The sequence below is a fragment of the Pelophylax lessonae genome (genome assembly GCF_965119305.1).
Source record: "Pelophylax lessonae genome assembly, chromosome: 11".
Taxonomy (NCBI): domain Eukaryota; kingdom Metazoa; phylum Chordata; class Amphibia; order Anura; family Ranidae; genus Pelophylax; species Pelophylax lessonae.
Genome location: NC_138778.1, coordinates 179468430 through 179476856, shown reverse-complemented (window position 1 = coordinate 179476856; position 8427 = coordinate 179468430). Strand labels below are relative to the sequence as shown.

The window sequence follows — 8427 nt, the reverse complement described above, 5'->3', positions numbered from 1 at the left end:
GGCCCTAATCCTTACCTTACTTGTAAAAAAGCCCTGGTGCAGTCACAACTGTAAATTAAAAAGATTCCCCTATATAGTTTTTTGGTGGGGGACTTTAAAAATCTGCATAACCAGAATCGATGTATGTGAAAGTGGGCATAACCAGAATCGATGTATGTGAAAGTGGGCATAACCAGAAACGATGTATGTGAAAGTGGGCTTCTCCAATTCCTTACATGGAGTGCCATCTATGTTTTCGAACTCTATATGCAGTTGTGGTAATTGTACACTGCAAAACCGTATTGGTAGCGTATTCTGTATCACCTGCTCTTTAATGGATCCTATGCAGATATGTAGGGGAGAGCACTCAGAGTAAAGCCAATACTTTAGGTTTTAAGTTTAGAATAGGGAATAAGTAGGACCTATGGGATTCATTAGAAAGTAGGAGATCTCAAAGCAAGGATATCACCAGAACAAAAAAGCTCCCCATTGGAACATTTGCCCTCGTTAAAACATCCTGCAACAACGTAACAACTTTGGATTATCCATCGCTTTCTGTACTGGAGACAATGATCAATAAGACTAATGCTAGCCATACATGACTCGACATTTGTGAGATTCTTGCTAAACTGTGTAGCAATGGATAGGGGAATCTAGTTATATAGATCGCAAGGAAGGCTTAAAAAAGGTTGGCTCTGAAGACCGCCAAAAAATGGGAGATTCACACCATCCAAAAATAGGGGGAAAAAAAATTACAAAAAAAAAAAAAAAAATCAGTTTTTACATTAGTTTAACACCTAGTGGATTCTACATAAGAACGTAAAATCACTGCAACTGAGGAACTGACTATACTAGATAGAGAGATGCTAGGTGGTCAACAGCAGGCTGGGAATCAAAACCTGTAATCCTGGCAAAAAAAAAAAAAAAAAAAAAAAAAAAAAAGGTACTAAATGTCCCACTGGCAAAGTTCAGACAAAAGACCAGCAAGTTTATAATTTTCAAACTGGATGATAGACTTTGCCATAGCAGGAAAGCTTAGAGGCCCTCTGTCAATGGTAGACACCATAAAAAATGCTTATAAAAAGGATAAGTTTACCTTTGGGGGAAAAAAAATTAGCTTTTTTTCCCTTTAAGGAGCCTGCAGAGCATTGCACCCGCAGACCCTCAGGAAAGCTGTCTGCCCGTACCTCGGATATGGGTAGGCAGTTACTTGAGTGCAGGAAAGTCACTGAACTACAAGTGCACTCACCAGCCCTTTAGAACTACAAGCCGTCAGCAGCAGATGGTACTTTAATCTATTCATTCACCGGAAACTGCGAAACACCCTATAATACAGGTGTAAAGTTCAGAAGGGTGAACTTTAACCCCCTCAATTTTACAGATCTCAAACACTTTGTAAAAACAGCTAATGGGCACGATTGACTTAAAATACGTGCAAGCCAACCCTTCAATATTTCATAGGCTCCTGCTGCCAGCTAACAGAACCAATCATGGAATAGTCAGAAGCAAAGGGTTTGCTGTTGACTACATCTTAAAAGTTAATAGAGGAGATCTTTGACCGCTTTTAAGAAATTAGCTGAAGAGCTGGAGATAAATTATAGATACGTTACTGTAATAGCTGCCAGGCAAGAAAATAAGTCCCCGTTATGAGGGAAAATTCTCCTAATTCAGACTGACAAACAGTTGTTCGATAAACATACATGCACAAGTTATTTTTGCTAGAGCAAAATAAGGATCAGTTAAAATATTCGGGGACAAAGTATTACATCATAACCAAATCTCAATAGTGTAGGGCCATCCTTGCCTGTTTTATAGTCAGAATTTTGCATTTAATTTTCCTTTCCATGCACTCAGAGTTCTGAAGAGGATCAATGCCAATTGAACCCTTTAACAAGTGCCCAGAATACCTGTAAGATTCTGATCAGCTGTTGCCTTGCCTACGCCCAAAAAAATGAACAGGGGGTCAATTAGAATCCAATCACTAAGAACATTGAATACCTTGTGAAATGATGATTTGTACTGGGAATATGGTCATGTGAACTGCACCAAGAGAGAAACAATACGTTTACTGAAACCTATCCTCTATCATAGATCAGAGGGACAAATAAATGAGGAACTCAGGAGCCAGTAGGTTCACATAAATACTTGATCTGTAAAACCGCCTTAAGAGTGGTTAGAACCCAAAAACACGTTCTTTTAAAGGCATGATCACAGTGCTTGTGCGGTGTAATTTATCCCTATGTTGAAAAAAAAACTGGTGATCTTATTTGTTCCTGTGTCCCCCTGTGTGCACTGACCACGGTAATAATGGCTGCTGAGCCATGATGCAGTTGTCAGTTTATGTGCCTCTGTCATCCCACTCTCTGCTCTGCGTGTCTCCCATAACTCACTCCCCGTCAGCGTGGGAGCCAATCTCCTCCCCGCCCCTCCCGCTACTATTCTGCTGCAATATGTAGCAAAAATACTTCTATCCCCTCTGATTTATACAGTCATTAACTGTGTGTAGATATTTTTTTTTTAATTGACAATGCTAAATACCTGCTCACAATATCACTGTGTGGTCACGTGACCTCCCTCTGCTGGCTAGTGTCAGAGGGAAATCTCAGCCCCTCCCACTGCTCTCCTAAGGGGTCCTTTCACACGGCCTTTCTGCCCAGCGGACTTCGCTTTTCTCAGCGGGGGAACGATCCGCAGGTCCATCTCTGCTCACTGAGGGACCTGTCAGAGCCCCACTCTTCTCTATGGGAGATCAGATGAAAATGGACCTCCTGTCCATTTTTATCCGATCCCATCCTCCAGACGGATGGAAATGTTGGATTTCTGTACTTACCGTAAAGTCCATTGCTCCAAGTTCGACAGACACAGCACTCCATAAATCATAACTACTGAGTTATATTGTCTCCTTAAGGAGTAGGACTAGGCAAAACAAAAAAACACCTGGCTACGCCCATGGGCTGTCCTCAGCTGGTATAAAACCCCCCTCTGTTCTTGGTAATCCTTTTAGTACCAAGCTGTAATAGATGTATCAAAACTCCTTAGAGGGGTGGGTGCTGTGTCCGTCAATGAACAAAAGAGAAATAGGGTTACCATGCGTCTGGATTTCACGGACAAGATCTGATAGCAGCAGGGGTCAGCGGACACGTCACCGCCCCATAGAGGTGCATTGAGTGTCCAATCAGGTCCGCCTGAAAAACTGACCACCTGGCCTGATCGGAAAGCCCGTGTGAAGGGGGCCTTAGATCAGAGGAAGGAGCGCAGAAGGGGATCAAGTGACTGCAGAACTGCTGTGTGAGAAAGGTATTTAGCCTTGACATTTAAAAAAAAAAACACACACAGGTTATGGACGTATAAACCAGAGGGGATACCAACAAAGTCACAATGTGACTTTACAAAGACTTTAATTTAGGCTGACAAGCATCAAAATTGCCCATCAGCCAGACCACACTACAGGTAACAAGACCAACATGATCCAGGCACACTGACTTTACACACCTACGCAGGTGTCACTGGCAATCAAGAGAAAAACGCATTCCTCACCTCACTGCTAGCTCTTAGCAAGGACGGTGTTTTTTTGCCCGGATAGTAACATTAAAACTGATCTATGCTACAAAATGGCCCACCCTGACAATTCTGCTTAATAAAATATAGAAGTGGCCTTGAAACCCTACCCTTTGTAGCAGAAATCAATCGTCTGGGGGTCCTTCAGCTGTTGGTTGCATTATCACAATTGTCCACTGCCAATGAGGATTGCAGTTTCTCTTCTAGTCACTAAAACTTCAGTCTCCTAATCACTTACTGGTGAGCTGGAATTTGGGCATGTGACTGACCAACAAGGTACTCTAGTGCAGTTTTTTTCTGAAGGCCAAGTATCTTAGGGTTTCCTTTACAGGATTGTCACCATGGTGGGGACTTATAGCATAGGCTTTTATGACCATACTTGACATTGTACAGGGATCAGACCCTTGATATAAACAGAGTGCTTTGGCATCAGTAGGAAAGGTACCCTAACCAATTCCAAGTCATGGATGGTACCAGCGCAACCCTATTAATGTTTAGATTTTAAAATGAGTAGAATATCCATTATAAAGTGATGCATTTTCTATGCAAAGATATACAGTTGACGTCTGCGTCTAACTGCAGTACAGGCCTGCTTCAAGCAAAGATCCCCACCGTTTATTGGCATTGATATCCAATTTAATTTTGGGTGCATTAGCTACTTGGCTCCTGGGGTTTGTCCAGCCCTGTCATAGAAAGTGAAGGTTTCAAGTAAAAAAAAAAAAAAAAGTATCATTTGACACATTTTAAAAGGCAAGGGGACAGCATTATAAAAAGATGTTCGGAACTAAGTAGTGCTGAGGCTTTACGTAAACAATCTAGGATGGTGAACACATTGTATTACTTTGCAAGCAGCCCGTCAAATGGGGTCAAGTAAGGCCATCATGCAAGTCTATGGCCAATGATCAGTGTGTATGGCATTATATACAAGACTGATACACAATAACGTTAGGGTGTAAGGTTCATTCTTTCAAAACCCAATGGTATAATATGGAAAGCAGCGGCCACAGCAAAAGGGAAAGGACTAAAGAGTGAATAGAGTCCTGAAATGGTTGGTAAGGCAATTCTGTGTTTAAAGGATTTTTACGAAGACCAGTTAAAATTATTACTTTAAACGCTGTCAAATGACAAGAATATTACTACATTTAATATTAGAGGAGTATAGGCTTAGTATTTATCTTTATTAGATTTGTGGATAAATATTACATTGTCAAAAGAATCTGAGGAGGTTTTCACACTGAAAGAAAATGCCCCATCCTAACAGGTCACCTTAGCAAAACAAAGTTCCTCCAGCCACTCACTAATCTTATTCCCCCCCCCCCCCCCTAAACATTAATCCTATCGCCACCATGAGCTGTGATGATATTTCAGCTTCTGGTAAAACCTTGTTTTATAGCACAACCAGTAGGATGCAGAAGTCCTATATAAAGGATCAGCAACTCCAACCCTCCAATTCCACCACCAGGTCAAGTTTGGGCCAAAATATAAACCTATCAGGTCATATGGGCTGCTCTTCCTGATCTGGGGACAACCCCAACAATGCAATAGGTCCAATAGAGTGCGGGCACATACTGTGGAATAAATAATTGTGGAGATTAAACAGTTGCCCACACTTCTCGGGATCGACCGTAAGCACATACAACTGGTCTTCTCCATGGCAGGAACAATGCAGTATATCCCAATGTATATTCAACAGACAGAACAGTATTTCACCTTGTGACATCCAAGTAGTACCCTTCAGGAAAAGCTGGGCCAACCAATGGATATTAATTTAAACTGGCCACACGTTAGGTTCGAACTATACAATTTTTAGATTTACCAAATCTATGTAGTTTGAAGGGCCACCCTTAATGCTTTCAATTTTTGTCCAGTTAAACAACCTTTATACAATCAAATTTTAAATTTGCATGGCAAGATTTAGAGATTCTACGCTGCTTTGCTATGGCTGCACTGGGACACAGTGGAGATGCTACCATTTGAGGATACATAAATAAGCCAAATAGCAAAGTACAGACTTAAAAATAAAATGAGGGAATTCAATGCCATCAATCTTTCCAAGATATGGAGCATGAAAGATTGCACCAATCTGAAGGCTTAAACTTTAAAAACACAAATACAAGTGCCCCGTACTGCACGGGTTACCTGCTCATTTTGTTTAGGGGAGAGCAGAAAGCTGTATACTCACCCGAACCTCCCCCGTGATCCAGCAATAGTCTGTTCCTGACGTCCTCATGTCCAGAGCAGGTCTATGAACGTGATGACGTCTGGAACAGTCCACTGCACAAAACCGCTAGAGCGCAGGGGAAGGAGGGGGTAGTCAGGAGCCACAGCGTTCAGTCATATGCGGAGAGGATCGGAGGATTAGGCAAGTATATCACAGTTCTCCAACCCCCTAGACAAAGACGAGTGGTTAACCCTATGCAGTGTGGGCACAGCCCCACTGCATGGTTAAACTTTTGGGCTGTAAGGATTGGTAAGCTGCGATATATATTTTTTGTTCTTGGATTTAATACTGCTTTAAAAAGGTGAAATCAGACTCCCACTATACCTGTTCTTGCCGTATTACTAAACTAATGCCCAAAGAAGCCAAGACAAAACCAACAAGAACATTTGTAGATGAAAGGGACAAGCTTATCTACAATACAATGTCCAAAGTTGAAGACAATAACCTTATTAAATTAATGTTATCCAGAAGGGGAGGCAGTGCATTTTTCAGCCACATTATTTAATTTGGCATGGCACTGACACTTGTAATGGGTTCATCTAAATCCACCTCCCTGGCAAAAGCATAAGAAAACCTTAGGGGAAATTTTGCAATTTAATGGTACTGTAAAGTGAAGCAAGCATTAGCATATCAGATATAATGTTTATGTATCATTCCCAGCTATTCATTACAACTCAGAGATCACAATGCCTTCATTTGCTTCACTCTGCAGAAGGAACTTTCTATTCTATAGGCATCAGCCAGGGTCAGCATCTACTTATTGAACGGAGATGCTGGCTCAGAAAGGACAATCGTAAAATCCTGGTGCCTGTGCAGTGCTCGGCTGTGTTCACAAATGTCTAAAACTGACCAGCACTTGCTGCAGCCTCAAACCGTGTGACTTTCTACAACGTAACAATGTACAGTCTGAGAAATAACCAGGGGACAGGAGATTGAGGAAATGCTCCTTCTGCAGGCAGAACACTGAAGATATCATCTTAGTGTAAAATGGTAGAGGAGGTGAGCATTGGACCACTTATGCCCCGTTTCCACTTAGCGGATCGGTTCAGTTCGGTACGCTAATTTGAGTGTTTCCATTATGAAAGTGGCCCATACAACCGAACCAAACCGCACCATTCCTGGTCCTGCTTCAGATGTAGGGCCATAGGAAATGGTACGGTATGGTTAGGGCGGAGCTACTGGCGTCACACGATAGATTCCACTGATTGGCGGACAGGAAAACTTCAATGCTCAAGTCAAATGAAAGAGCAAAACAAACACCTCATTTGGTGTAAACCCCGCATGGTCCCTGGTGGCCCGACTTGCAGTGGAAACGCTCACCTGTATAGACCGGACCATTCTAACCCTTCCAAACTTTACTGACCTGAACCGTTCCGCTCAGTGGAAACGAGGCATTAGTGTTTGCAATTTGTGGTTGCAAATTTATAGAAATTGGTAGCCAGCTCTTTGGTCCTAGAGACCCATACAAGTGCTCCCTGTGAGATCAGGAAAAGAAAAAAAAAAAAAAGGGGGGGGGAACTCACTTTCCAAAAGTCCAGACTAAAACTTATTTGAGCAAAGTGAGCCAATATGTTTTAAGGGATATAAGGGCACACCTTCATTAGTGGTATATAGGATTGGGAAGTGGATTAGACTGTGGGATCACGGCTATAGTTGACTAGTAAGGACTGATATAACAACTATTCCAGCTATACAGGTAGTTCAATAACCTACACTTAATGCAAGGTTTCAGTGTTCTGAAATATATCAGCACAAGGGTAGGCAATTGAAAGTTTTTTTTTTTTTTTTTTTTTTTTTAAGTCCTACATGCTTATCTAATATTTGGTGCACGTCATGCAACAGTTTAAGTAGTCAACCTTAAACCGCAAGCAAAAACAAAAAAGGGAGCCAGCCAGCATTTGCTGCCACAATGTCATTGGGCTGAAGGTTATCTTATTACTCCAATGTCAGAATATGGAACTGCAGGTATAACAGGATAATCTGGCTCCACAGGTGGACAAGAATAGAAGACAATTGATCCTACTAAGGAAGCTTCCTTATGCATTATTTTACAAATGGATGTCAAGCCAAGTATTGGTTAGCCTCTAATAACCAGAGGAGGAAGCAAATATGTAAAATATATGTAAACCAATACTCCCCTAATATTAAACAAATTTTGAAATAATTTGCTGCTTAATGCAACTGCAGGCTCTGAATCTGAAAAAAAAAAATGTCTGTTGCCTATAGTAACCAGATTCTCTATTTACTGCATGCTGTCAGTGCAGATTAGAAATCTGAAGCTGAATGATTGCTATAGGCAACAAACAAGCTTACTTTTAGCAGACATTGATAAAAATGTCTACAGTTCATTCTTCACCTGCTTTTAGCCAACAAATACCTACTTTCCTGCTTAAGTCCTTTCCCTCTTAGTAGCCACAACCTGCAACCTATCATTACCCAGTTATTTCAAAATGCTAGTAATTTAATTTTGTGGCACAAAAGAAAAGAAAAAAAAAAAAAAAAAAAAAACTAAAAAAAAATTGTAATCAAAATCCAACAAGGTTAACATTTTCTGCAGATTGATATGCTTTAATTTTTTTTATTTTATTTCCCAAAGGCCTCTGCTATTGAGAAAACTGGAGGGAGAGTGGAAGGTGACAGATATAGGGAGGACAGGCTGCAAATGGTTT

General features: G+C 41.2%; 1 protein-coding gene across 4 annotated transcripts in view; it reads right to left on the bottom strand.

Moving 5' to 3' along the window:
• GPATCH8 (G-patch domain containing 8) overlaps window positions 1–8427 on the bottom strand; it is a 149977-nt gene that overhangs the window by 53546 nt on the left and 88004 nt on the right. The window lies entirely within an intron of this gene.